At 36.4% G+C, this 26236-nt stretch overlaps 2 long non-coding RNA genes across 3 annotated transcripts; one reads left to right on the forward strand and one right to left on the reverse strand.

Moving 5' to 3' along the window:
- Positions 1 to 16192: 16192 nt before the first annotated feature.
- Positions 16193 to 18481, forward strand: LOC129877733 (uncharacterized). The gene is made up of 2 exons (XR_008763600.1): positions 16193 to 16432; positions 17633 to 18481. It is a non-coding gene; the product is annotated as an uncharacterized LOC129877733 (long non-coding RNA).
- Positions 18482 to 19468: 987 nt separating this feature from the next.
- LOC129877732 (uncharacterized) lies at positions 19469 to 25981 on the reverse strand. 2 transcript variants are annotated; one of them, XR_008763599.1, is made up of 2 exons: positions 25139 to 25981; positions 19469 to 19820 (listed from the first exon to the last, which is right to left on the reverse strand). It is a non-coding gene; the product is annotated as an uncharacterized LOC129877732 (long non-coding RNA). The 2 variants fall into 2 exon arrangements; XR_008763598.1 differs by lacking the exon at positions 25139 to 25981 and adding an exon at positions 23351 to 25013.
- Positions 25982 to 26236: the final 255 nt, after the last annotated feature.

The raw sequence follows: 26236 nt of genomic DNA on the forward strand, positions 1-26236 counted from the left end.
ACTAACTAATAGACTAGTCGAGAAGTGTGATCAAGGAAGTAATTCCTATGGATAATGGGTGGTATTTTTAGCAGCTGTAAAGTCGAAAGTCACTAACCTTAGCATTACTTTCATGTTAAATAGGTTAAAGGAGTAACGAAGCAAGTCTGGATATGATTAACCCATAACAGGTATGTGATGCTATCCCTTCTTTTCTTTGGCATGTCTTAGATGTAAGTTACGATTGATATGTATATGAAATATGGGGATAATTCCACTCATAAAACACCAAGTAGGATTTATAAGTCTTGTCCACTTCTTGATGTTAGAACTCCTGCAATAGTTGAGTAGTTGACTTTAAGTCTTCTATGTGATGAAAAAGTAGTACATGTAAAACCTATCTCTTCTTTCCTTTGGAATGGCTTAATTGTAAGTGAAATGATATATGATATGGGTTTAGAGGTAATTCTAATTATGACCTCTGAGTATAACTCGTGACTTGTAGTCACTTCTAAACATTAAAATTCTGAAAGTAGTTAAACTACTATTCTCGAGCCTCTTATATAGTGAATAGTAGTGGAGATGCCAACTCCTCTTCCTAAAGGCTCTACAGTGATAAATGTTTCTAATTGCATAAGTTGTGTCTTTACTTGCATAAGGAACGTGGTATTGCCTTGATGCACGTCTGTGATTGTTGAGGCCCCAATTGATGTAATTCCTAATGACATCTTAAGGGCACTTCGAATAATTACTTCCTTGGTCTTTAGGTGATGATTCACTTGACTGTTTCATTGAGTCTCAGAGGGTGACTTAATTGCATATGGTTTCTCAGTACTCTACTCGTACATGATGTAACCCTTCTTTCTTCGCATCCCACGATAGGCCGGACATTATATCGGGCGCACCTTTACTACTTCTTTCACCGAGTCCCAAATTGGATGTGTATAATTCCATGTACGAGGAGATGATTCCATACGTGAGGTGTGGTATATGTTATGATGATATGATTATTCACCGTGTTCTGGGTGAGTTGTAATATAATGGTATGTATTGTAATATGATGGTACATATGTGATGGTATGTGTGGCAAAATAAGGAAGGAATACTGAGTCCCTCACTAGAAGGATAGGTACGTATGTATATGATGTTGGTACGCTATAGATGTACCCCACTCCCTTTATCGAGTCCCTCACTAATGGGTCGTATACCTTATGTAGGCATGAATATGAAAATATAGTGATATATTTCTGACCTCAAGCCCTATAATGAACCGAAGGTAATATGATGACATATACAATAAAATTATACCATATACGATGAAATGATGTTACCGTATACGATAATATGATGAAGTAATATATATGATGATATAATGATATGGTAAGATGATGAAATGATTATAACACCGAGTTCACTAGAGGGCCAGGTACAGTGTATGAGAATGTATATGACTACATGTCCTAAGATACAGGTACAGTGAGTTGTTAAATGTTATATTTATTTCCTGCATCCCTGTTTCAGTTGTTATCTCAGTTATGATGTGTTATGCTTTACATACTCAGGTCATATATCGTACTGACCCCCTGTTCTCTGGAGGACTGCGTTTTATGCCCGTAGGTACAGATGTTCATTTTAGAGATCATCCAGCTTAGGATTTCCATTTAGCTATATTGGAAGGGCTCCACTATTCTGGAGCCTAGCTCTTGGTGTTGGTCATTTGATGTCGGAATTTGATTATTCAGGGGTACGGCGGGGGCCCTGTCCCACCATATGTTACTATTTATAACTATTAAAGGTCTATAGACATGTGTATGATGGTTGTTTATAAGTTTGTTTCATCTATGCCTATATGTTGCTTTGTAAATGTTTTTATGTTACAACAGCCTTGTCGGCTTGCGTGCCCTTTTATGATATGGTATGAATAAAAGGGGCTACATGTACCTGGAAAAAGTTTTAGCCTATTGGGGTTTTTGTGTATAATATCACATCACACACAGTTTAACTTGACTATAGCTAATAGATACGTATACAGGGGTCTAGGTCGGACGCTAATTGTGGCCTACGGGATTGGGTCATGACAGAAGTGGTATCAGAGTAGTTCGTCCTTTGAGTATCTATAGACCGTATCTAGTAAACTCTTATTTATCAGTGTGTTGTACACCAAATCTATAAATATGAGGCTACAGGATATTTAGGATGTTACCTTTATTTCAAATCTAAGATCGTGCGATAGAGCTAAGTCATAGGGAATGAAATTCCTTATACTAACCAGTGATTTCAGCAAAAGGACAACATCAATAGAAAAAAGTGACTGACGATATTAGAAGTTACAAAGCATTCAGGTAAGGTATTAAAATACGATAGACATGTAAAGTTGAAGATTAAAAGGAAAAGTAGGCAGGGCATGTAACAGGTGCAGTTCGAGTGGACATACGAGGGAAGTCCATTTTCATACTATTGATATTGGGCGCCCTGTGTGGTTGCAATATGATATGATATACATATATGTGTTGGCCCTGTAAGGCTTTGTTGGCATTTTCTGCATGCAGGTTTGAGATAGTAAAAAATACAGAGGAAACTCTGCCCAAATTTTCCTAGAAATAAAAGGAGAATAAGATACAGGGTTGTAATATGCCTTTCCCATAATAAGAATGAGATTTGACCAAACTACAAGTAGGGCTAACCTTGAGAAATAAGGTGGTTACTGAAGTGATGACAATAGTAACGAAGAGGTCAATATTGGTATGGAAAAAGAATTTGGAGATGACTGGTAGATCTTGATAGGTTGAGATATTAAGGCACCGACTGAAGTGATACACAGGGTTAAGTTGTGACAAGTTATAGTTAAAAGAAGTATTATACTATGGGATTAAATACGAATAGGATATCATGTGAATATAACGAAGATCTTTATGAGAATAAGGAAAGCCTAGTAAAGAAGTAATTGAAGGATACAATGTGGTTTATGGAGAATAGAAGGGAAAATAGAGAACGAATAAGAAGGACTTGCACAAATTTATAGGGAGAGTTTAGAATAAAAGGTCAAGATATTGGCAATAGAGTTATTGGCTACTGATATAGCGACATATAAGTAGCACAAGAGGAAGGATAAGAAGTGTCTCCTAAGGTAGAATATAAGAGAACTTAAGAGTAAGTAAAGGAAGTGAAACAAATATGACAAAATAGACTACAACTGCGTATCAGTATAATGAAATATGTGGAGCAGAATAAGTCAAGAAAAGAAAAGGCTATGAATAGAATTGAACGCACTTTGTACAAAAGTGTACAAGAAGAGTTATGCAACCTACGAATATTAGTATGGTAAGGATGAGATCAAGTGACTACTTGATAAAAATAATAAGAAGTCAATAATTGCAATATGATGTGGGGTAAGAGAATTAGAAAGAAAATTTGAGTAAAGTCACAGTAGAATATGCCTAGAGTATTACAAGTTGGGATAAGAGGAATTGTATGATAACTTAAACAAAATTAGGCATCAGAAGCCGGATAGCCTATTACAGGAGATGAAAATCCCGACTTAGATATGGAAAGCAATTAAGGGGGATTGTAGTACAAGCTTACCTTGCATTCTATGGAAATATGAGTTATAGGGGTTATGGTGGATAGGCTGACAAAAGCAGCCCATTTCCTTCCAGTTAAGACTATATATTCAACTGGGGACGATACGAGACTGTATTTATTAGAGAAGTAGTAGGATTTCATGAAGTCCCCACATCTATTATTTCGGACAAGAAAGTTCAATTTACGGCTAACTTCCGGAGATTATTCCAGAAGGGGTTGAGAACATAGGTGAATCTTGATACAACATTTTACCCCCACACTAATAGACAGGCTAAGTATACTATCTCGATGCTAGATGTTTTATTGCAGGCCTGCATTACTGACTACAAGGGTAGCTGGGATGACTATTTGCCATTGACAGGCCCAGACATGCCTCAACAGACTTTAGAGTCGACAAAAGTCATATGCAGATAATCGACGTCGATATTTAAGGTTTGAAGTTGAGGATTGGGTATTCTTAAAAGTGTAACCAGTGAAAGATGTAAGGAGACTCGACAAAAAAGAGAAACTTGGGTCGAGGTACATTGTCCCTTATCCGATCATTCATAGGATAGGCAGAGTTTCCTATGAGTTGGACCTACCATTGGATTTGGGAGCGGAACACCCAGTCCCTCATGTGTCAAGGTGTCGCAAAGTTATAAGTGACCCTTCTAGAATAGTTCCTATAGAGGAGATCCAGTAACAAGGAGTTATCCTATGAGGAGCAACCTATCGCCATTATGGATCGGCAGATTAGAAGGTTGTGAACTAGGGATGTGGCTTTCGTCAAAGTCTTATGACGAAATAAGAATAACAAAGGGTTGAATTGGGAGGCCGAAAAAGAGATGGAAAACAAATATCCGTACGTGCTCCTTATATCTACAAGAAGTCTAAACTCCTGGGTTAGTTGAATCGATGAATAAAAGTTCTTTGGATGACAACCATTATGGAGAATTCCTAAGGTCCTCGTACGACCTAATGAGCTTAGTTAACATTCGAGGACGAATGTTCTAAAGGGGGAAGGATGTTATGCCCCATACTTTTGTACTTCGGAATGCATTCTTAAGCTTCTTAAAAGTTGCCACGTGACCCAGATTATCTACCACGCTATCAAATAACTCTAAGGAAAGGAGAATGAGATACCCCATAATAGGGAAGATTGGAAGTAGGGTTATAAGAATCCGAAAGAAGTTGAAGGCCAAGTAGTGAGTGGTAGGATTCGACTTACTCACGTAAGCTACCAACTTGGATATCTTACCTACTTAAGCTACTAGAGAATATATCAAGCTTAAGTAGAAACGAATACATAGTGTCTTAAAGTAAGACAAGATTACAAACCCACGAAAAAGAAGCAAGTAGGTGACAAGTAGGTGACGCACCTACTAGGGCTAAGTAGGTGACTCACCTGCTTGGGGTAGACCCCACGCTGCCATGTAGCAATATGTGAGTAGGCGCATGGATGAGGTGGCACCCTAGCGGGATGCCATGTGTCACCCCTAGAGGCTTCCATGTGTCCCATATTAAGGACACATATATATACATGTGTATTTCGGGATCAACATCATTTTTCAGCATCTTAACCTTAAAAGAATTGGGAAAACACATTCGAGAGGAGGAGAGGAAGCTACGGCCATGGCTGCCAAGGTAAGCTCTCAGACTTTTATTCCATGAATTAATTATTTAAGGTATCCCATAGATACATGATGGTGTTTAATAGCATAAAATTACTGTTTGGGGCGGCGAAGAAGTGACTCCAACAGCCCGCAAACTTTCAGCATGTTAAGGAGCTTCTGAAGTTGATTTTTAGCAAGGTATGGCTTGGTTCTCTTCTACCACATTTTGGTAAGGGTTTGGACATGTTATGAAGGTGTAAATATGGATTGTAAACATGAAAATATACAAGTTACGATTAAAGAAGGTTGCAGATCATGTAGGGCTGATTTGACGCAATTTTAACGGGTTAAAGTTTGGCTAGAGTCATTGTTATTATAGTGTTGTGTTGATCATTGTTTTGTATATTTGCAGGGCTGGAACATGACTAAAAATGAATGTATATTCTTCTGGTTGCATACACATGATACCCAATTTCGTGTGGTTAAAGGTTTTACGAAATAGAGATTAAAATCCCTATTTTGGTATCAAAGTTTTAAGCTAGTTGTTTGGAGTTTGTGTTGTGTAATGTTGAAATGGTTTACTTGTATATGAGCCGATGATTTTTGTGGTTGGTTGTCTGTAGTAATTAAGGAGGTAATTGGAGGTTCGGATAGGGCGAGTTATAGAGGAGATGCTGCCCGAATTCCGTTAAGTCCTTAACTAACTAATAGACTAGTGGAGAAGTGTGATCAAGGAAGTAATTCCTATGGATAATGGGTGGTAGTTTTAGCAGCTGTAAAGTCGAAAGTCACTAACCTTAGCATTACTTTCATGTTAAATAGGTTAAAGAAGTAACGAAGCAAGTCTGGATATGATTAACCCATAACAGGTATGTGATGTTATCCCTTCTTTTCTTTGGCATGTCTTAGATGTAAGTTACGATTGATATTTATATGTAATATGAGGATAATTCCACTCATAAAACTCCATGTATGATTTATAAGTCTTGTCCATTTCTTGATGTTAGAACTCCTGCAATAGTTGAGTAGTTGACTTTAAGTCTTCTATGTGATGAAAAAGTAGTACATGTAAAACCTATCTCTTCTTTCCTTTGGAATGGCTTAATTGTAAGTGAAATGATATATGATATGGGTTTAGAGGTAATTCCAATTATGACCTCTGAGTATAACTCGTGACTTGTAGTCACTTCTAAACATTAAAATTCTGAAAGTAGTTAAACTACTATTCTCGAGCCTCTTATATAGTGAATAGTAGTGGAGATGCCAACTCCTCTTCCTAAAGGCTCTACAGTGATAAATGTTTCTAATTGCATAAGTTGTATCTTTGCTTGCATAAGCAATGTGGTATTGCCTTGATGCACGTCTGTGATTGTTGAGGCCCCAATTGATGTAATTCCTAATGACATCTTAAGGGCACTTCGAATAATTACTTCCTTGGTCTTTAGGTGATGATTCACTTGACTGTTTCTTTGAGTCTCAGAGGGTGACTTAATTGCATATGGTTTCTTAGTACTCTACTCGTGCATGATGTAGCCCTTCTTTCTTCGCATCCCACGATAGGCCGGACATTATATCGGGCTCACCTTTACTACTTCTTTCACTGAGTCCCGAACTGGATGTGTATAATTCCATGTACGAGGAGATGATTCCATACGTGAGGTGTGGTATATGTTATAATGATACCATTATTCTCCGTGTTTTGGGCCAGCTGTAATATAATGGTATGTATTGTAATATGATGGTACATATGTGATGGTATATGTGGCAAAATAAAGAAGGAATACCGAGTCCCTCACTAGAAGGACAGGTAAGTATGTATATGATGTTGGTACACTATAGATGTACCCCACTCCCTTTATCGAGTCCCTCACTAAAGGGTCGTATACCTTATGTAGGCATGAATATGAAAATATAGTGATACATTTCTGACCCCGAGCCCTATAATGAACCGGAGGTAATATGATGACATATACAATAAGATTATACCATATACGATGAAATGATGTTACCGTATACGATAATATGATGAAGTAATATATATGATGGTATAATGATATGGTAAGATGATGAAATGATTATAACACCGAGTTCACTAGAGGGCCAAGTACAGTGTATGAGAATGTATATGACTACATGTCCTAAGATACAGGTACAGTGAGTTGTTAAATGTTATATTTATTTCCTATATCCATGTTTCAGTTGTTATCTCAGTTATGATGTATTATGCTTTACATACTCAGTACATATATCGTACTGACCCCATGTTCTCTGGAGGGCTGTGTTTCATGCCCGCAGGTACAGATGTTCATTTCAGAGATCATCCAGCTTAGGATTTCCACTTAGCTATGTTGGAAGGGCTCCACTATTCTGGAGCCTAGCTCTTGGTACTGGTCATTTGATGTCGGAATTTGATTATTCAGGGGTACGGTGGGGTCCTGTCCCGCCATATATTACCATTCATAACTCTTAGAAGTCTGTAGATATGTGTATTTGGGTTGTTTATAAGTTTGTTTTAGCTATGCCTATATGTTGCGTTGTAAATGTTTTTATGTTACAACAGCTTTGTCGGCTTGCGTGCCCTTTCATGATATGGTAAGAATAAAAAGGGCTACATGTACCTGAAAAAGTTTTGGCCCATTGGGGTTTTTGTGTATAGTAGCACATCACACACAGTTTAACTTGACTATAGCTGATAGATACGTATATGGGGGTCTAGGTCAGACCCCAATCGCGGCCTACAGGGTTGAGTTGTGACACATTCACTCACTAAGAAAGAGTTTTGAATAAAGAAAACCACAATACATGCAATAAAAAATTACGAAAATCAATCCTACATTTGCCTACCTTATTATGTCGGCATGGTTCTCACAACCCTAGTTGTGAGAGTACTTTTACATAATGATAATAAATAAATTAGTAAGAGATGAAGAAATCATGTGTATAAGGTTTTTCAAATACAACGAATCAAACTTACAATTAAAAATTAAACCTTTATTCAAAACACCCAACAAAATCCAAAAGAAATCACAAAAGACTTGTGTTCTTAAGCCACTGCCCATGCATGTATATTTAAGGATTCAAAACTCAAAAATTTAGTTTAAATCATGTGTTATAGCCTTAATACAATGGGAAAAGCATACCCTAAAAATATAACAAAACGTGTTATTTATAGAAGTCTAAACCAATCCTACTTGGACTAGGAAATTCCAAATCAGTAGGCTTTGTAGGGCCTTAAACGACACCCACCATGGCCAATGGTGAACACCACGGCTTATGGTAAATCTTCGTGGTGGTGTCCTATAATTTTTATCGCTGGCCATATCACTAAGGAACCCACCACGGCCAGTGGTGATCACCACAACATGTGGTGAGGCCCATAGTGATTGTCTTGGCCAATTTTCTTCTTGCGTTGGCTCCTGGTGGCAGGACGACTATAAGACCCCGTAAGTCAGAAAGTTGGAATGAGGGAGAAAAGTCTCAAAATTTTGAACTAATCCATATGAACGAGCCCCTCTATGGCTCATAAGGTTGGATCGTAGAGCGACCCTTCAAGAAGAAAATTGGAGTTCCCCTCATGAGAGGGTCTACGACCTTTCAGGATGAGTCATCCTTGAGAAGACGAGTCGTAGGAACCCTTCATAGGACAAGTTCAGAGGCCAGGTTTCAAGGACCCCTCAAGTCCAATTCTACGAGCCTTGACAACGGGTCATTCCTAGTAGGATAGATCGTATACATGAGTCATTTATAAACTTCAGAGACTTGAATTTTACAGATTTTAGGGACCTGCAGGACGAGCCCAAGAGCGGGTCATTTACTTGAGGACGGGTCATATACAATGGTCGTTCGTAAACTTCAGAGACTATGTTCTTAGGCTCTTTTGTCAGGCCTGCAAGATGGGTCATTTGCACAACTCATCATTTCGACGATGACCCATATAGGGGTCCTATAGGGCCAATTCTCCAGATTTAATAAAGGGCAATTATGTCTTTTCTAAAGTTTAGTTTAATAAACCTAGACATTTTTATGGCCAATTTCAATGTATGAAAACACTCTTCTCTTCAAGACCCCCCTCCTATTCACTTTATTCTCTCAAAAACTTCCAAGGCAAGAACTCACAATTTCCTTCAAGATTTCTCTCCAAATTCAAGCTAGGGTTTCCAACTTCTTCAAGGTTCTTCTTTAATTCCTAATGAATTCAAGAAAGGTGAGTGGGTTTTCATCCATGGGTCCTTCCACCCATAGAGCCCATATGTTTTCTCAATCTAGTATTTCCATTCAAAATGATGAAATCTTATGGGCTTTTACATGATGAATTTAAATGCATAGATTATGATATATTGGAAGTTTCTTTACATATATTGATGGATATTGACTCTTGATTTCATGAAGTTATGATGTTATTAAAGTGCCTATACAGAGGCTTGAAAAGAGTTTTAAGACATATATGGTGGATTGTTTTAAGAATGTTTATTTTATGCATTTCCTTTACTCTCATGCATGCAAGGATTCTTTAAAGGCATTCAAAGGTTTTTACTAAGTGAACCACCTAGTTTCTTATGATGAAGTAAAGTCGAAGTGATGTTTGACTCCAATGAATGTTATGAATTAAATTCTTATGAATGAGAGTCATTATGAAATGATTGATTGATGAAAGAGCTTCTTAGCCAAAGTAAAGTTTCAATGTGAAAGTACAATCCTCACATTGAATCAAATGAAATGTTTAAGGTTATAATATGACATGTATGACATCCCTATATGCCGCCAATTCTTTTGAATTTTTTTTCAAAGGGCAAGTGCTATTAGCATGGTACCCACGATACCATCATTGATTGTAGACCTAACTTTCTTATAAATAAAGTTTCATTAGTAGGATAGTAAATAGGTCATGGCAGCCATGATGATATTATAAAGAATGGTTTTAATGAGTTATTCTACTGAATGTTATGTTTGAATTCTCAAGCTATATGATATGACTATTTTGACATATTATACTATTCCATGGGATTTAACTTAGCACCGAATATAGCATATAGATAGGAACTCGACCGAATGGGTCCTTAAGTAAAATCTCATGTCACATTAACTATGTGCCACCATAGGAGCCCTTGTCGACTAGGCCTTTGTAGGCATCAAATATTAAATAAATGAATGTAAACTGAATGGAGTTCTACCTGGCAAGTAGTCTCCCCGTGCCAATGTAGGGGGTTATGTTGAATTCGATATAATAGCTCACATGGTCTTAAATGTCGTTTATAGTCATCTTCCTACATATGTATGATTTAAGTGTTATCTACTTGATTACTCACACATGCCTTCACTCAGGTATTTTACCTTATGAATGTCTTAATGTTTTTATCATGTTCCATGCCTACATATTTAGTACATTCAAAGTACTAATGCATACTCTTTTGCCTATGATATCACCATGTAGGGACCGGTGTTTTTCCTCCTCCACGTGGTTAGTTTGGATTGTTTGAAGTCTATTTTGGTGAGTTTCTATTGTTTTGGGGACAATACTCCTCTCCTTTCTAGCATATGTTATGTTAAGGCATTAAGACACCTATTTTGGTACTTCATTGATAGTTTATTTGAGGGTGATCTAGGGACATATCTTAGCCCCCGTCAAGTCTATTAGTAGAGGTATGTTTGGACATAAATGTACGATGATCTAAGGTTGATGATGATTCTTATTTTATGATTTTTTTGTTAGTCCCTATATCCCTTCTGTTTTTGCTTGATTTGTTTATCATTACCAATGAAATGCTTAATGAATGCTAAGAGTCTTAGGTGAGGTATCTCCGAGTATCTTATTCGCAGTGTCACATCTAGGCCCTGGGCTTGGGTCATGACAACGACCCTATAATGGGGCATGGTGCGCTCCACATACCTTAAAGGGGCTCGTGGTATGTTGCCGTAGCCACTTTGTGGATGCCTTTTCCTAGATGAGGTCCTTCATGGATAGTCGTGTGCACTACGACCCATGAAGGGTCTTGTGGTGTGCAATCATGGTCCAAACTTGTTTTTACACTTCCATACGTCCAAGTTAATGCCTTTTATCTCATGGCATGCTTCATTCCTAACTTCCTAATTCCAGATTCACCGAAAAACTCTAAAGTAAATCCTTCCATTAGACATCAACTCATGCACACCTCATTTTCCTCAAAAATTAACCAAAAACGAACATCAAAATAACAAAATATGCTTGAGTACTCTCAATAACTCCATGTTTTGAGTGTCGTAAATGTTGTATTTTGGTGACACATCAGCGGCAACCATAATGGACTGTAAGGAAGCCCCCTCACGGGTAAATTTGAACACAGTCGTACAAATAGAGTTTGTCAACCCTTTCACAAACTTGCAAACTCTCTTTGTCTCATTGGGAAGAACGACTAAAGCATGCCTGGATAACTGATAGAAACGAGTCTCATAATTTGCAACTGTAAGACACTCTTACCTCAAACTCTCAAATTGCAACCGACTCTCCTCTTTTACACTCTAAGGAATGAAACAAAATAATCATAGAAAGCACTAGCGAAATCATCCCAGGTTACCTACTGAGATCAAATCGGAAACTCAAGTACACTCTCCACTACTCCCTACCTAGCCCACACAACTAGAGCATAGCATATGAACTCCGTAAGTCTTAGCTAGTCAAGCTATCTCTAGTAACTCTCTACGCATGGTCAAAAATGCATGAGCATCCTCGGTCTTTCCACCCTAAAACTGAGGTGGATCCATCTTCTGAAACCTCTCATACCTCCTTTGCTCATCATCAGTCATCATAATTATAGGCATACCCTGTATTTTCTCCTTCTGTATCCTAACACCATCATTTATAAGACCCACCAATAACTGTCCCACCTGACCCTGAATAATTAGAACTTGATGCTTCTCTAGGGTCTCAGCTCGTACTCTAGTATGAGAACCCTCGGGTGTGCATGCCTCACCCACACTCTGAGTAAATCCCTCAAGCACACCCAATAGAGAATACATATCACCTGACTTTGCCAACAAAGCCATTTCCTTAATTTAAAATACCAAAAGAAAATCCATCTTATTGATAGTTATATAATAGACTTATTTATCAAGCTTTCTAAATGTTGATGAATTTGTAGCAGTCTGTTGTCAGCAGTTAGCGGGCATGCTTTTCCTTCTTAAAATTACTAGACAATTAGCATATTCATGTTCCTTGTTATTGCAAAATGCAACAAATAAACTTAATTAATTCACATATATCAGTATTTCCAACTAAATTCTAAAGCCAAGAAAGATGAAAACGAATTGAAGTAGTTGGCAAGAGATATCATGTTTATGAACTTTTTGTGCTCCTAAAAGCACCTTTCTTCTTTCTATTTCTATACAAAACTCATGAGCTTTTTCTCTTATTTCCTTTTTTAATGAATACGTTTTGGTTAAAGTTGAAGGTGATATATCGAGATTTCAAGTCATCAATCGTTCTTCTGGTTGAGAATTTTAACGCAAGGCTTTCAGATTTTGGGCTTGCAAGGGAAGGGTCAGCTGGTGACTGCTCTGATGTGTGTACAGCGGTAAGTGATGAAAATGTTTGATTTTGCATGGATGCTAAATTCTTATAGTGGATTTCCCTAGAAAGAAGGTGTGTTAGGGGTTTGTTGTGCCAAATTTTTTACATTTGAGATAGCTTTTCTGGCTAATACTTGAAGGACTACCTTTTTATGTCTTTTTTCTCACATAAGTTGCTCGAACTCTTCACTTTCAGTGTCGCAGCCGTGTCAATTGTGTCGATACAATATAGTGTGGGTGTGGGATTTGGTCAACCTTTTATGGATACTTTGAGCAAATCAACAGGGAAATTTGGGATAGATACAAAGATTTATGTAATCAAGACAAAAGCTAAAGTGAAATTGAAGAAAATAGAGTACCTTGTATATGGAAATTTCTATCTCAGATCGATCCTTATATAACCTTTCGGGATTCTCCTCTTAATCAATATTTTTCGTCGGAATACATTCTAAGTTTTCCACATAATATCTCATAATTTAGACATATAACTCTATTTTTAGATATTTGAATTATTTTTAACCAAATCCACACATCCATATTTGTACTTGGATTTGCACCCCTGAATCTTAAAAAAATTAGACCATGAAGGACCTGACCTCTAGAGCCGTACCTAGATAAAACACCCATACTCATGTCTGAGCAACTTATCTTCTCTCTATGATGAGCCATCATATTTCTCTTTCAGCAAGTTACCTGTTGGGGAAAAATGCGGACTAATATATATGGTCAAAATAGTGGAAATAACAATGGAGAAAATAACACAAAGAATTTTACGTGAAAACCCTTAAATAAAGGAAAATCATGGGCCAAGAGGAGTAACTGATAACATTATAATAAGAAATTTTACATTGAGTAGTCAAAATTATAATACTCAAAGTGACACAATACACTCAAAAGGAGTAACACTCTTTTTATTTTTCACCTTACTAAAAATATCGCTCACACTCTATTTTTCTTCACAAACTATTTTCTTATACTCTATGATATACCTCACTTTGCTCTCTAATATTTTTTTCTCTCTCTATCTGGGTGTATTCTTACAAATGAGCAAGACTGCTCTATTTATAGAAAAAAAATTGTCCCTATGATGTCATTAGTGACATCATGAAGAAAAAAATATTTCAAACTTTGGTACGTTTATTGGTGAGATATGATTTGACAAAAATGGAGATGTTTTAGTTGTCGGGATTTGTCAACTATCAAATCCACATTTTTGACTATCTAATTTTAACCTTGTAACAAATTAAAAATATTTGTGGCATGGGATGGACCTCTACAAATCTCCCCCTCCAGTCCCATGAACCAAAAGAATGTATATTCTTCTTATATGAGAGAGCTCATGCCAACAAGTTTTTTGCACAATTCGAACTTGTCCCTTGTTATCATTTTTGTCAGGATATCTACATGATTCTCATTTGTAGAGATCTTTTCAACCAGCATAGATTTTGTTTCTATCTTTTCTTGAATCCAGTGATATCTCACATTTATGTGTTTCATCCTTTCATGGTACATGCAGTTCTTGCTCAAGTCTATTGCACTTTGACTATCACAATAGATGACATACTCCTTCTAATGCAAGCCAAGCTCTTAAAGAAATTACATGAGACATATCATCTCATTGCCAGCTTTAGTAGCTGTAATATAATTAACTTCAGTTGTAAACAATACAACCCATTTCTGCAACTTCAACTTCCATGATATAGCTCCCCCTGAAAAAGTAAATAAATATCCACTAGTGAATTTTTTATTATCAAGGTTACCTGCCATATCAGCATCTACATAGCCTTTCAAGATTGGATTTGATCCTCCAAAACACAAGCATTCATATGAGCTTCCTCTTAGATACCTGAGTGTCCACTTTACGGTTTCCCAATGTTCTTTTCCTGGATTGTTCTGAAACCTGCTAACAACACCAACTGCGTGAGCAATATCAAGTTTAGTGCATATCATTCCATATATTAAACTTCTGACGACAGAGGAATATGGAACTTTGTTCATGCTCACTTTTTCATCCCTAGCTGTAGGACACATCTTCTTGCTCAACTTCATATGACCAATAAGAGGTATGCTAACTAGCTTAGCATTCTTCATGTTGAAGTGCTCCACTACACATTAAATGTACTTCTTTTGTGACAAAAAAATCTTCCTTTCATATCTAAGATGAGTAATTCTCATGCACAAAATTTATTTAGCATGATCCAAATCTTTCATATTAAAATACATACACAACTCTTTCTTTAAATCATATATTTTGAAAGTATTCCTGCCCACAATCAACATCATCCACATATAGCAATAGAATGATAAAATCATCGTCAAATTATTTTTGTACAAACACACAATGATCTGACGAAGTCTTTTTATAGCTTCTCTCCCCCATAACATATTCAAACTTGTTGTACCACTGTCTAGGAGCTTATTTTAGGCCATATAGACTCTTTTTAAGTTTGCACACAAAATTTTCTTTACCATTTACTTTAATTTCCTCAGGTTATTCCATATAAATCTCCTCTTCTAGGTTACCGTGAAGAAAATTCATCTTCACTTCCCCAAAAATATGGTTCAACACTTTATCGTCAATCCATTTTCTAATAATTCTACAAACTTGTCTATGCAATAGATTCTATTCTTCATCTATTTTATTTTCAGGCTTGGTAAAGACTGGTTGATTAAATTTTTTAACATAGAGCAGATCTTCCATTTTTTTCTTCTAAATGACATAATTAACCAAATTCAAAGTAATCATTCTACTTATGTTGTCTTCCATAGTTTTTCTGAAAATATAGATACTGCAAACCAACACTCTAATAGCATTTTGTTGGAAAAAATACGGACTAACATAAAAATATATGTGATCAAAATAGTTGAAATAACAATAGGGAAATTGACACCAAAATTTTTACGTGGAAACCCTTTTAAATTAGGAAAAAACCATGGGCCAAGAGGAGTAACATATATCACTATAGTAAGGAATTTTACACTTAGTAGTCACGTGTATAATACTCAAAGTGACCACAATACACTCAAAAGGAATAACACTCTTTTGATTTTTCACTTTACTAAAAATATTGCTCACACTTTATTTTTTTTCATGGACTATTTTCTTATAGTCTATGACATACCTCATTTTTTTCTCTAATATTTTTTCTCTCTATCTTAGTGTATTCTTACAAATGAGTTAGAGTGCTCTATTTATTGGAAAAAAATGTTCCTATGATGTCATCAGTGACAACATGAAGAAACAAATATTTCAAATTTTGGTAGGTTTATTAGTGAGATTTGATTAGACAAAAATGGTGATCTTTTGGTTGTTGAGATTCTCCAACTACCAAATTCACTTTTTTACTATCTAATTTTAAACATTGCAATAAAGTAAAAAATATTTGTAGTATGGGATGGACCTCTACATACCATGTTGTTTGTTTTCATTGATCTCTAGCTATTTATGTTAACCAAGTGCTTTATTACTTTACTTTCTAGTATAGTTTGTCTTTAGATTCATTTTTAGGCCCTAAATTGTACAGGCTACTCATGCCGTAGCCTGTGGGGATTTTAGGATATGCTGCCCCTGAATATGTTGAAACTGGACATCTATCAGTTAAGAGCGATGTGTGGAGCTTTGGAGTTGTCCTCTATGAAATATTTACGCGCAGGCGATCTTTGGAAAGGATTCAACCTGTGGAGGAACTTATTTTAGCGATTATAACTACATAGAGAGATTACGGCTCTTTCACAAGGTACTAATTCTGTCTCAGCTTATTTTGGCAAACTGAAAGGCCTTTGGAATGAATATGATGCTTTAGTACCCTCACCAAGCTGTGAATGTATTAAGTCGAAGGATTATATAGATCATCTATATCAATTGAGATTGATACAATTTTTGATTGGATTAAATGAATCATACGATCAAGCTTGTAGACAAATTCTGTTGAAAAGTGCAACTCCATCCATAAATCAGGCTTATGCTATGATAATTAAAGATGAGATTTAACACTCTACTTGCTTAACCACTGTAATTGAGAAAATATATCCAGTGATAATGCAAACTAGTCGAGGCCAGATCTATAGTCAAGGAAATCAGAACTTTAGAGGAAGGAAGTCTTTCTTACAGTGTGAGTATTGTCACTTTATTGGGCATACTAAGGATAATTGCTACAAATTTATTGGTTATCCTAATGACTAGAAACGAAAAAGGAAGAATGAACATGGTAATAGAAGTCATAGAGGAGGCAGATCACCAACTTATGGGAACATTGGAGGACATGGAGGCCACATTACTAGAAATAGTCAGCAATCCTTTCCTTCAGCAAATAATATCTCCGGAAAACCTGATGATCCAGGGCAAGTTGCCTCTTCTAGTCATGAAATCAACAATGCATTTGTGCCAAATTACTCAAGTCTTTGTATGGTCTTAAGCAAGCTTCTAGGTAGTGGAATATTAAACTCACCACTACCTTGTTGGAAGCTGGGTTTTCTCAAAGTGTTCATGGCTATTCCTTATTCACATTTAAAAGGAAGGAGGGGATGGTTATTATTCCATTCTATGTAGATGATTTACTCATCAGGAAACAATGCAGACATGATTACTAAAACCAAGTCCTGCACAAATAGTTTAGATTGAAGGACTTAGGGGAACTTAAATTCTTCTTGGGTATTAAAGTCTTAAGATCTAAGTGTGGTGTTATTTGAATCAAAGAAAATATGTATTAGAGCTGGTGTCTGATATGGGACTCAGTGGTGCAAAACTATTGACCACTCCATTGGAGTCCAACTTAAAACTAACTCCTTTAGAGTATGATCAAGCTACTAGTCTCACTGGAGATGAACTTTTAAATGATGTTAGCTCCTATAAAAGACTTATAGGGAAACTTATGTATGCTACCATTACAAGACTTGACATCAGTTATGCATTCCAAACACTCAATCAATTTATGCAGGCACCAAAGTAATCTCAATGGGAAGCTGCAACTAGGGTGGTCAGATATCTTAAAGGCTCCATAGGTCAAGGAGTTTGGCTTCAAGCTAAGGCTGCTGATGAGCTGACTTGTTGGTGTGATGCAGACTGGGAAGCCTGTCCTAATACGAGGAGATCTATTTCAGGTTATGTTGTTAAGTTTGGGAAGTCCTTGATTTCCTGGAAATCAAAGAAGCAACAAACTGTCTCAAAGAGCTTTGTTGAGGCTGAGTATCGAAGCATGGCCTCTGTTATGGCTGAAGTTACTTGGTTACTTGGCTTGTTTAAGGAATTGGAGTTGTGTCTCAAGATGCCTGTTTCCATTCAAAGTGATAGTAAGTCAGCCATGCAAATTGCAGCAAATTCAATTTTTCATGAGCGCACCAAGCACATAGAAATCGATTGCCACTTTATTTGAGACAAGATCAAATCTGGTTTGATTCACGCTGTCTATGTTCCCACTCAACATAAAGTTGCTGATGTATTGAGAAAAGGATTGGGGCATACTCAACATCTACATCTTCTTGGCAAGCTAGGAGTGCTTAACATTTTACACCCTCCAGCTTGAGGGGGAGTGTTGAACTGTAATACTTAACCAGTTTCCCAAGTGGCTTAGTTAGTTAGGAGACTGTGTATGTGGCTAGTTAGTTACAGATTAGTTACTAATGTTGTGACTAATTGTTTTTTGGTGATAACAGATTAGTGTAGTTAGTTGACAAGCTTAGTGAATTAGTTAGATATTTTGGCATTTTTCACATGCCTCTATAAATAGAGGAGATGATGCACAACTGACATCGAGAGAAGATATTTTTCAATACACAATCTTTTAGTTTCTGCTTTCTTCTCTGTTTCTCTCCATTCAGAGCTCCATTAATAGAGTATTGAGCTTCATAGTTCAGTTTCTAACAAGAAGCTTCTTGATTGGGTAAAACAATTTCCTGCTGATAGTAGAAGGTTTAGCATGATAATTGACTCGAGGCTTCGAAATGACTTCTCACTTATTGCTGCCAAGGGAATTGAAAAACTGGCTGATATCTGCTTAAACAAGAACACCAAAGAGCGACCAAAAATGAATGAAGTAGTTGAGATACTGACACAGGCAGTACAAGAATCACAAGAAACAACTTCTATTGAAGCTACTGACTCAGGTCCATCTAGGCCTACACAACTTCCCTCACCTAAACAACTCAAAAAGAAGACCATTGCCAAAACTGCACGACCAATGAGCCCCTTAGCTCAGGCAAGTCCACACAAATATGGTCTATAGTCTATAGAAGTTATTCAAAATTTGCTTTAGTAGAATAAGCTTATCTAAAACTTTTTTTCTTAACTTTCCTTACCTGCTATTTCAGGCTTGAATTCTCAACAGTCCACGAATCAAACTTATTTCAGTCTCAAAATTGAGATCCTTATGCATGAAACAAGTAATATATATAAATATATATATATATATATATATATATGTGTGTGTGTGTGTGTGTGTGTGTGTGTGTATCTATGTAAAGTAATATTCTTTGGCACAGGAAATGGTTTCTTAACATGTCCCATTAGTTCTTTTTGATAAAGTATGTTTACACTAGGGAGAGTATGGCAAAAAGAAGGGAAGTTTTCTTTTCTATTATAAGTGATACAAGTACTTGTAAACTCCATAGTTAGGATTTGAACTCACTAGTGTTTGTTTGTGTAAGTAAATCATTTGTATTCCAAGTTATCAAAGTAATAAATTTTGTGCCTCCTTATTGCACCTCTATTTTGCTCTAATTACAATTTAGAGCAATATATTCCTCATTGAAAAGGTGATGCATATATACGCTCAATATTTGTTTCTTATTGGTTAGAAAGGAAATATTATTAATAACACTTATATGCATCCAGAACAATCAAGTGGTTACACGATCTACTATTTTGTGGGGATAGTAGTAGCAATTCTAGATATAATACTATTAGATACATTCCTAATACAGGGGTAACTATGTAGATCAACAAAACTAATTCTTTTTTCCCTATCTGCTACCATGGCTTTATATGCAAAAGGTGGGATTGCTTTTCATTCTACAAAAACTCCATTCGCTTCTTGACTTGCTCCCTATTTAGCTAGTAGATCTGCTACCTGGTGTTGCTTCCTACGGCTATGCTTGATCAGTGGGTTCTTCAGCCTGTGGAGTAATTCCCTGCATTCATGTACAATGTTAGCGAATGTGTCCTCTTATGGAGTATACCTATAGCCTTCTTTGAATCTGTTGCAATTTCTATGTTTATCATGTTCAATGAGGATGCAAGTTTTAGCCCATAGTATAGTGATAGTATCTATGCTTGGGTTGCATTATGGACAGTGATTCAGATAGAGAAGCCTACCACCCAATTGCCTTTGTGGTCTCTTATTACTCCTCTCGCTCCTCAATATTTTGTTTTATAATCAACGGATCCGTCTACGTTAAGTTTAAAACCTGTTTTTGGTGCTTCCCAAGGTTGGTTGGTTTTTTTAATTGGATGTTCTTTTGAAGTTATTGGGTTTGTAAGGTATAAGTATTCTACAGGTCTTTGGAAAGGGATATTCAGAGGGATATCTAAGTTTGTTTGATGGTGATAGTTATGGTTTTGTTGTAGCCATATGTTTCATATATAAAAAGGAAAAGTTGATTCCCAACTTCTAACGCATTGAATTGTGAAATCTTTTATGTTTTTTATATCAAGGAGCCATTGTTTCTCCACAGTTTGCAATTTTTTTAATTGAATCCATAAGACCTAGCTGATCCTAGTAAATTTTTAACAGTTCTGCACTCTAGGAAAATGTATTTTAAAGTTTCTATCGATCCACAGGTTATACATTTAGGGTTAATGTCTAAACCTATACTATTTAGGTAGTTACAGGTGGGTAACCTCTCATGATGGCAAAGCCATAGAAAAAAATTAATTTTATTTGGACACTTGATTTTCCAGATCCACATATAATCCTTATGGTCGGATGTTTTAGCTTTTTGAATGGTTCTAAAGTGATTATAGGCTGATGAAGTGGTAAACACACCTGTGTTGTTCAGTGCTCAGATTGGATTGTCCCTAGCGTTTCCATTCCTGGGTAGCGAAATACCCATGATTTTTTGTTGAATATTAATGGGTAACACATATGGAACATCTTCAAGGTTCCATTTCCCATTGCTAATATAGCGGCTAACCGTAGTGGACTCTTCGTTTTCCCCTTCTGGCCCTTCCACTATTTCTGTAAGTGGTTTTTGATGTGGGATCCATGAATCTGTACAAAAATTTATATTTTGTCCGCTGTCAATGTCCCAGTGAATACATTTGGCACATTCCTTCCATCCATGGAGGATGTTATTCCAAATCTTACAAGGTTTTCTTAAGTGAATGATAGTATTATGAGTGTTTGATTTTTCGTCTAGATGTCGATCAGTGTTGAAGCCCATAGTGTGTTAGGATTCTTAAAGATTTTCCAGGCTAGTTTGCTCATTAGGGCAGTGTTCTTCCATTTACTTTTTTGTAGTCCTAAGCCCCAAGTTACTTTTCTTCAGTAATTATGTCCCAGTTGATCATGTGCATTTTCTGTTTTGATTTTGTAGTCCCCCAAATAAAATTGTGCTGGATTTTATCAATCTTGTTAGTGATACTTACTAGTAATTTATGTAATTGCTTTATGTGGGTAGGAATATTGCTTAGACAAGATTTATCTAAGGTGGTTCTACCTGCTATTTTAAGGAATCTAGTCCTCCATCCAAATAGCTTATTATGGAGATTATCTATAATAAATTGGAATTCTTCGGGAGTGATTTTCCCTTACATAATAGGGAAGCGTAGGTATTTCCCAAATCGAGTGCTTTGCTGGAATCCCATGTGGTTAATAATATTTTTGGTGCAGTTATTGGAGAAGATGATTTTGAATATTTTTTAAGGTTAATGTTTTTCCCGCTTTATTCACAGAAGTTATGAAGAGTATTTTTTATGTTTTGGCAAGACTTTGCGTCTGCTTTTGACATTAAAACAAGGTCATTAGAAAAAAACAAGTGAGGAAGTTCTGGGACTTTACCCAATATTCTTATGGGTTTCCAGTCCTTTTTTTTAACAAGGTTGTTTATACTATTCGGTAGTTTCTTTATACATAGAATGAATATGTATGGTGACATTGGGTCTCCTTGGCGTATTCCCCTAGATGGTTCAAAGAAGTCAGTCTTGTGTCATTAACAAGAATTGCTACTTTACTAGACGTGATACATGACATAATGAGATTAGTGATCTTAGGAGGGAAATTGAAAGAGTGAAGTGTATGCTTAACCAAAGACCATTCTATTTTATCAAAAGCTTTTTAAAGGTTTATTTTCATGATGATATTGCCTTTTTTACCCTTCATTGTTTTGAAGTAGTTCATAAGTTCTTGGACTATGATGGCATTGTCTGTGCCTAGTCTATTTTTGAGGAAGTTGGATTGGAACGGGCCAACCAACTTGTTCATTAAGGGTTTAATTCTATTAAAGATAATTTTTATTATGATTTTATAGGTAATGTTACAAAAACTAATAGGTCTGAAGTTTTTTAGGATTGTAACATTTTTACTTTTAGGGATTAAGCATATATGAGTAGTGTTAGTAGAAGGATGAATGACTTCCTTTGTCCATGTGCCATGGCAGAAGTTATTGACGGAGGTACCAACCGTCAGGGCCTGGAGCCTTATTTGGTTGGAAGGAGTTCACTGCTTCCCAGATCTCTTCGTTTAATAGATCATTATCAAGCTAAGATAGGTCTATATTTGTAAGTGTTTTGGTTGACTTCTCATACCTTCTAACGGAATGTTGGTGGCTTGATTGGAAAAGTTTTTTGAAGAATATTGTGGTTTGTTGGATGATGTCCTCTTTTTCATACAACTTTCGTCATCTAATTGGAGGGCATTAATTCTATTTCGTCTTCTTCTATTTAGGGTAGATATATGGAAGAATTTTTTTATTAGCATATCCTTGATTGATCTAATTTATTCGGGACCTTAGGGTCCAAAAGTCTTCTTCCATTTTTAGGAGGAGATTTAAACTCCTTTATTAAAGATTGTTCTAGTTGTTGAAGGTATTTACTTTCAATGTATGTATGAGAAGATTGAATACCTCATAGTCTATTGCCTAATTTCCTTTTTCTTATGAAAAATATCACCCGGACTTGCTAGCTCCAGATAGAGTTTTCAACTTCTAATGTCTTTAGCATCGGGATTAGATTTGTTTGTCTATCCCATACATTGCTAATTATTTTTATAAAATTTGGGTGGGAGGTCCACATAGTTTCTAATCTAAAACATTTATTATTAGCTTTGTGCAGATTTTTATAAAAGGATATTAATAGGGGACAATGGTCGGAGTGTGTTCTGGGTAGATGGTGCACCTGGGCATTGTGGTACTTTTGTACATACTTATTATTTGCAAAGAATTTATCCTGTCTCTCATAGATTAGGGTAGATTTGTGGCTGAATCTTTTATTTAGCCACATGTATTTACTGCATTAAAAGCCAATATCTATAAATTCGCAATAATTTATGGTATCCAAAAAATATTTTGTACGGAAAGAGTTTATAGGGCTCTTTCCTTTTTTTTCTGAGTTAGTAAAAAGTTCGTTGAAGTTTCCACCAATAAGCCACATACCGGAATAATTATCCTTGATATTTTTTAGATTTTCACATAATATTTTACCAAGTAGTATTTGAGTTGCTTACCTTAATCATTGCATGCATTTTCTGGTTAGTTGTTGCGATCCAGTCAAGCTCCAGGTAGTTGTCCCAAATCACTACGATGCCTCTTGATTATCCATTAGATGGAACTTCTATCATTTCATTCAATGAAAAGTTCTTGAGGAGGGACTGATGGACTGTCATCTTGGTTTCCAGTAAGGAAACAAGGGGAGGTTTGTGCCAGTCTAGAAGTGATCTAAAGTTTCACCTAAAATTGGGGTAGTTACACTCCTACAATTCCATACTATTATGTTCATCGATCTGTTTAAGTTGCATGGAACTATTAATGGTAAATTCCTCCTGGATTCTACCAGTATCACTTGTTCCCTCAACAAAGGGTTTATTATTAGAATATAGTTCCCTATTTATGGGTTTGGTGGAGGCTTTATATCTAGCAAGTTTTTAATAGCTTCAGATGACAAATAAGAATGAGCTTCTTTTCGTACAAGGCTTTCTATATCATTATTTTTATTTCTTTTAGAACTGTTATTTCTGTTCTTGTTTTCCTCATAAGTTCTATTGCTCCATCTATTTCCTCTGTGTTCAAAGTAAGATGGGGAAATGTAGGGGGGAGGTTAAGCGAGAAGGAATCGGTACCTGGGATGATAACGCCACATCTGTTGGACTCTGTGTTGAGCTTCCTAAAGACCCCATCGGGACCATCACAGAAAGAGGTACTCCTTGTTAGTAGGACTATAGAGGGTTGTATAGTGGGTCCATTGTTGGGTTTGATGAATAAGATGGAAAGAAAGGTATGTCCCCTGATGTTGTTCCAGTGGGTGTAGTAGTGGCATTTCCCAAGTAGGAATGTGAAAGAAGAGGAGCTGGGGAAATGGGTAACTTGCCTGAGGCTAGCCAAACTTGGTTGTGGTAGCTTTCTATTGCCAGACGCATCCCCTCGGATACCACTTGAGCTATGAATGATGGTTTTTACACTACAATGTCTACTTCCCTCCTTTCCTGCATCATTCTAAAGGAGAGTGAGTGCCCCTGCAGGCTCATCTCCAGCCATGACTTGGGTATTGCATATGGTAGTGGGGCTGGGGTGGAGCAAATGGGTGTCATTGGCATCGATATGGTAGGGATCTGAGAGTTTGGGGATCAGGGTTGGTGAATTCTCCATCCTTGGAATGTTGACTTGATAGTGAGTTTGGAGTAGTTGTAATCTTGCGTTTTGGTGTCTAGTTTGGGAACTGAATGATGAGCGAGGCATCATTTTCTACATTAGGTAAGTTGATAGATATAGAAGTGACAAGGGTTATGGAGATATTCTGGGAGTTATTTTTATGGCTTTGTCCTTTTGTACTAGGTATAATAAAAGTAGATTCCTCTTTTAATATATCTTCTTTTGGTAAGTTTAAGTTAAGAGGTATAGGGGTGCTTCTAGGGTTTGGGGTATGACTGTCGTCGGTCCTTTCCGAACTAGCTGTATCACAGTTGGAATCATTTGTGGTTTTGGAGTCGTCCATATATGCTTGTTTAAAAGTCGGTGTATGAGATGTATCTGAGGGGACTTTAGGATTAGTGAGTGTATCTATTGCTTGTGTGGATGTGAATGGACGATTAGGGGTAAAAGAGTAATTATAGGTAGAATTAGTAGGACCAGTGACGTCGATGGGTCCAACTCAGATCCAAGGTTTGGTTGAGGTGTTGTCTTGTTCGTATTGCTTTGATAATTGGCTAACTTCATCATTTTATTGACTAAAGAATTCTCTATTCCATTTTGTTGTGATTTTGTTTTATATTGAAAAAGCTGACAATCGAGGTACTTACCTATTTTGGCTTCGAATAGCTTGACGATGCCTGCTCCGTTCAATCTTGTTGGGTCTGGAGTTCTATTTATGCCCTGGGGGACTTTGGGGTTCACCATAAGTTTATTGTGTTTTTTGAATCTCACCAGTTTCCAAGAGGCTTTGGCTTTGTCGCTTTGCTTTTTCCTTCGATTTCATTTCTGTTAGTGTTATTGGTAGTGTCTTGGTTAATTTCCTCTTGTTCCTCCATCTTTGGCTCTTCATTCTGGGAACGGCTAGGACAAGACATTATTGTTTGTCCCACGCAACCTCAAACTACGCTAAGGATGTCATCCCCTTCATATATTATCCCCTGTTTGAGGTTGTCTATGTTGATGAATTGCTTCACTGATATTCCAATAGGAACCTAAACACAGATCCTAGTATATCTCCCTCGTAATGTGGACTATGTACAGATGTCTATTTTGACGAGTCTAGCCATTTTATTGCAAATTGTCGCTAAGATTTTGTGATAGTAGTATTCTACCGGCAATTCTGGTAATCTCAACCATATGGTAGAGTATGTTTCTTTAGCTGTTGAAGCAACAAAATTCGGTTGCAAAAGCTTAACTGATAGAAAAATTCGTTAATAAACCATGGTCTATTGTGGTGGACTTTATGCATATTTTCCTATTTCAAGAATTTCATTGTATAATAATCATAGCCCGAGTCGATTAGAAAGATATCTTCTCTTGTCTTCCACAAAGCTGTTAACTTGCTTTTCAAGTAGATGTGCGTTATTTTTTTACCTTGTAATTTAATTATTAGTGAATATTGTAAACAACAAATTTTTCAGTCGAAAAAAATAAATAATCAAGACCGAAAAATTGGAGTAACAAATGTAATATTTGATTTCAAAATATAGTGCGTGTTACAATCTCTATAATAATCCTTTGATTCTTCAAATAATATGAAATATGTCGAACTTGAATTTTGATTTAGAGTCAAGGGCTTGAATAGCTTGATCTTGAATCTTCGTCTTCAAATATGGATTTGAATTATTCATCACGAACACTTGTATTATGACGATTAATAAATATGAACAAGTAACTTGATCTTGAACTTATTGATATTTTCCTTC

Source organism: Solanum dulcamara, chromosome 12 (genome assembly GCF_947179165.1).
Source record: "Solanum dulcamara chromosome 12, daSolDulc1.2, whole genome shotgun sequence".
Taxonomy (NCBI): domain Eukaryota; kingdom Viridiplantae; phylum Streptophyta; class Magnoliopsida; order Solanales; family Solanaceae; genus Solanum; species Solanum dulcamara.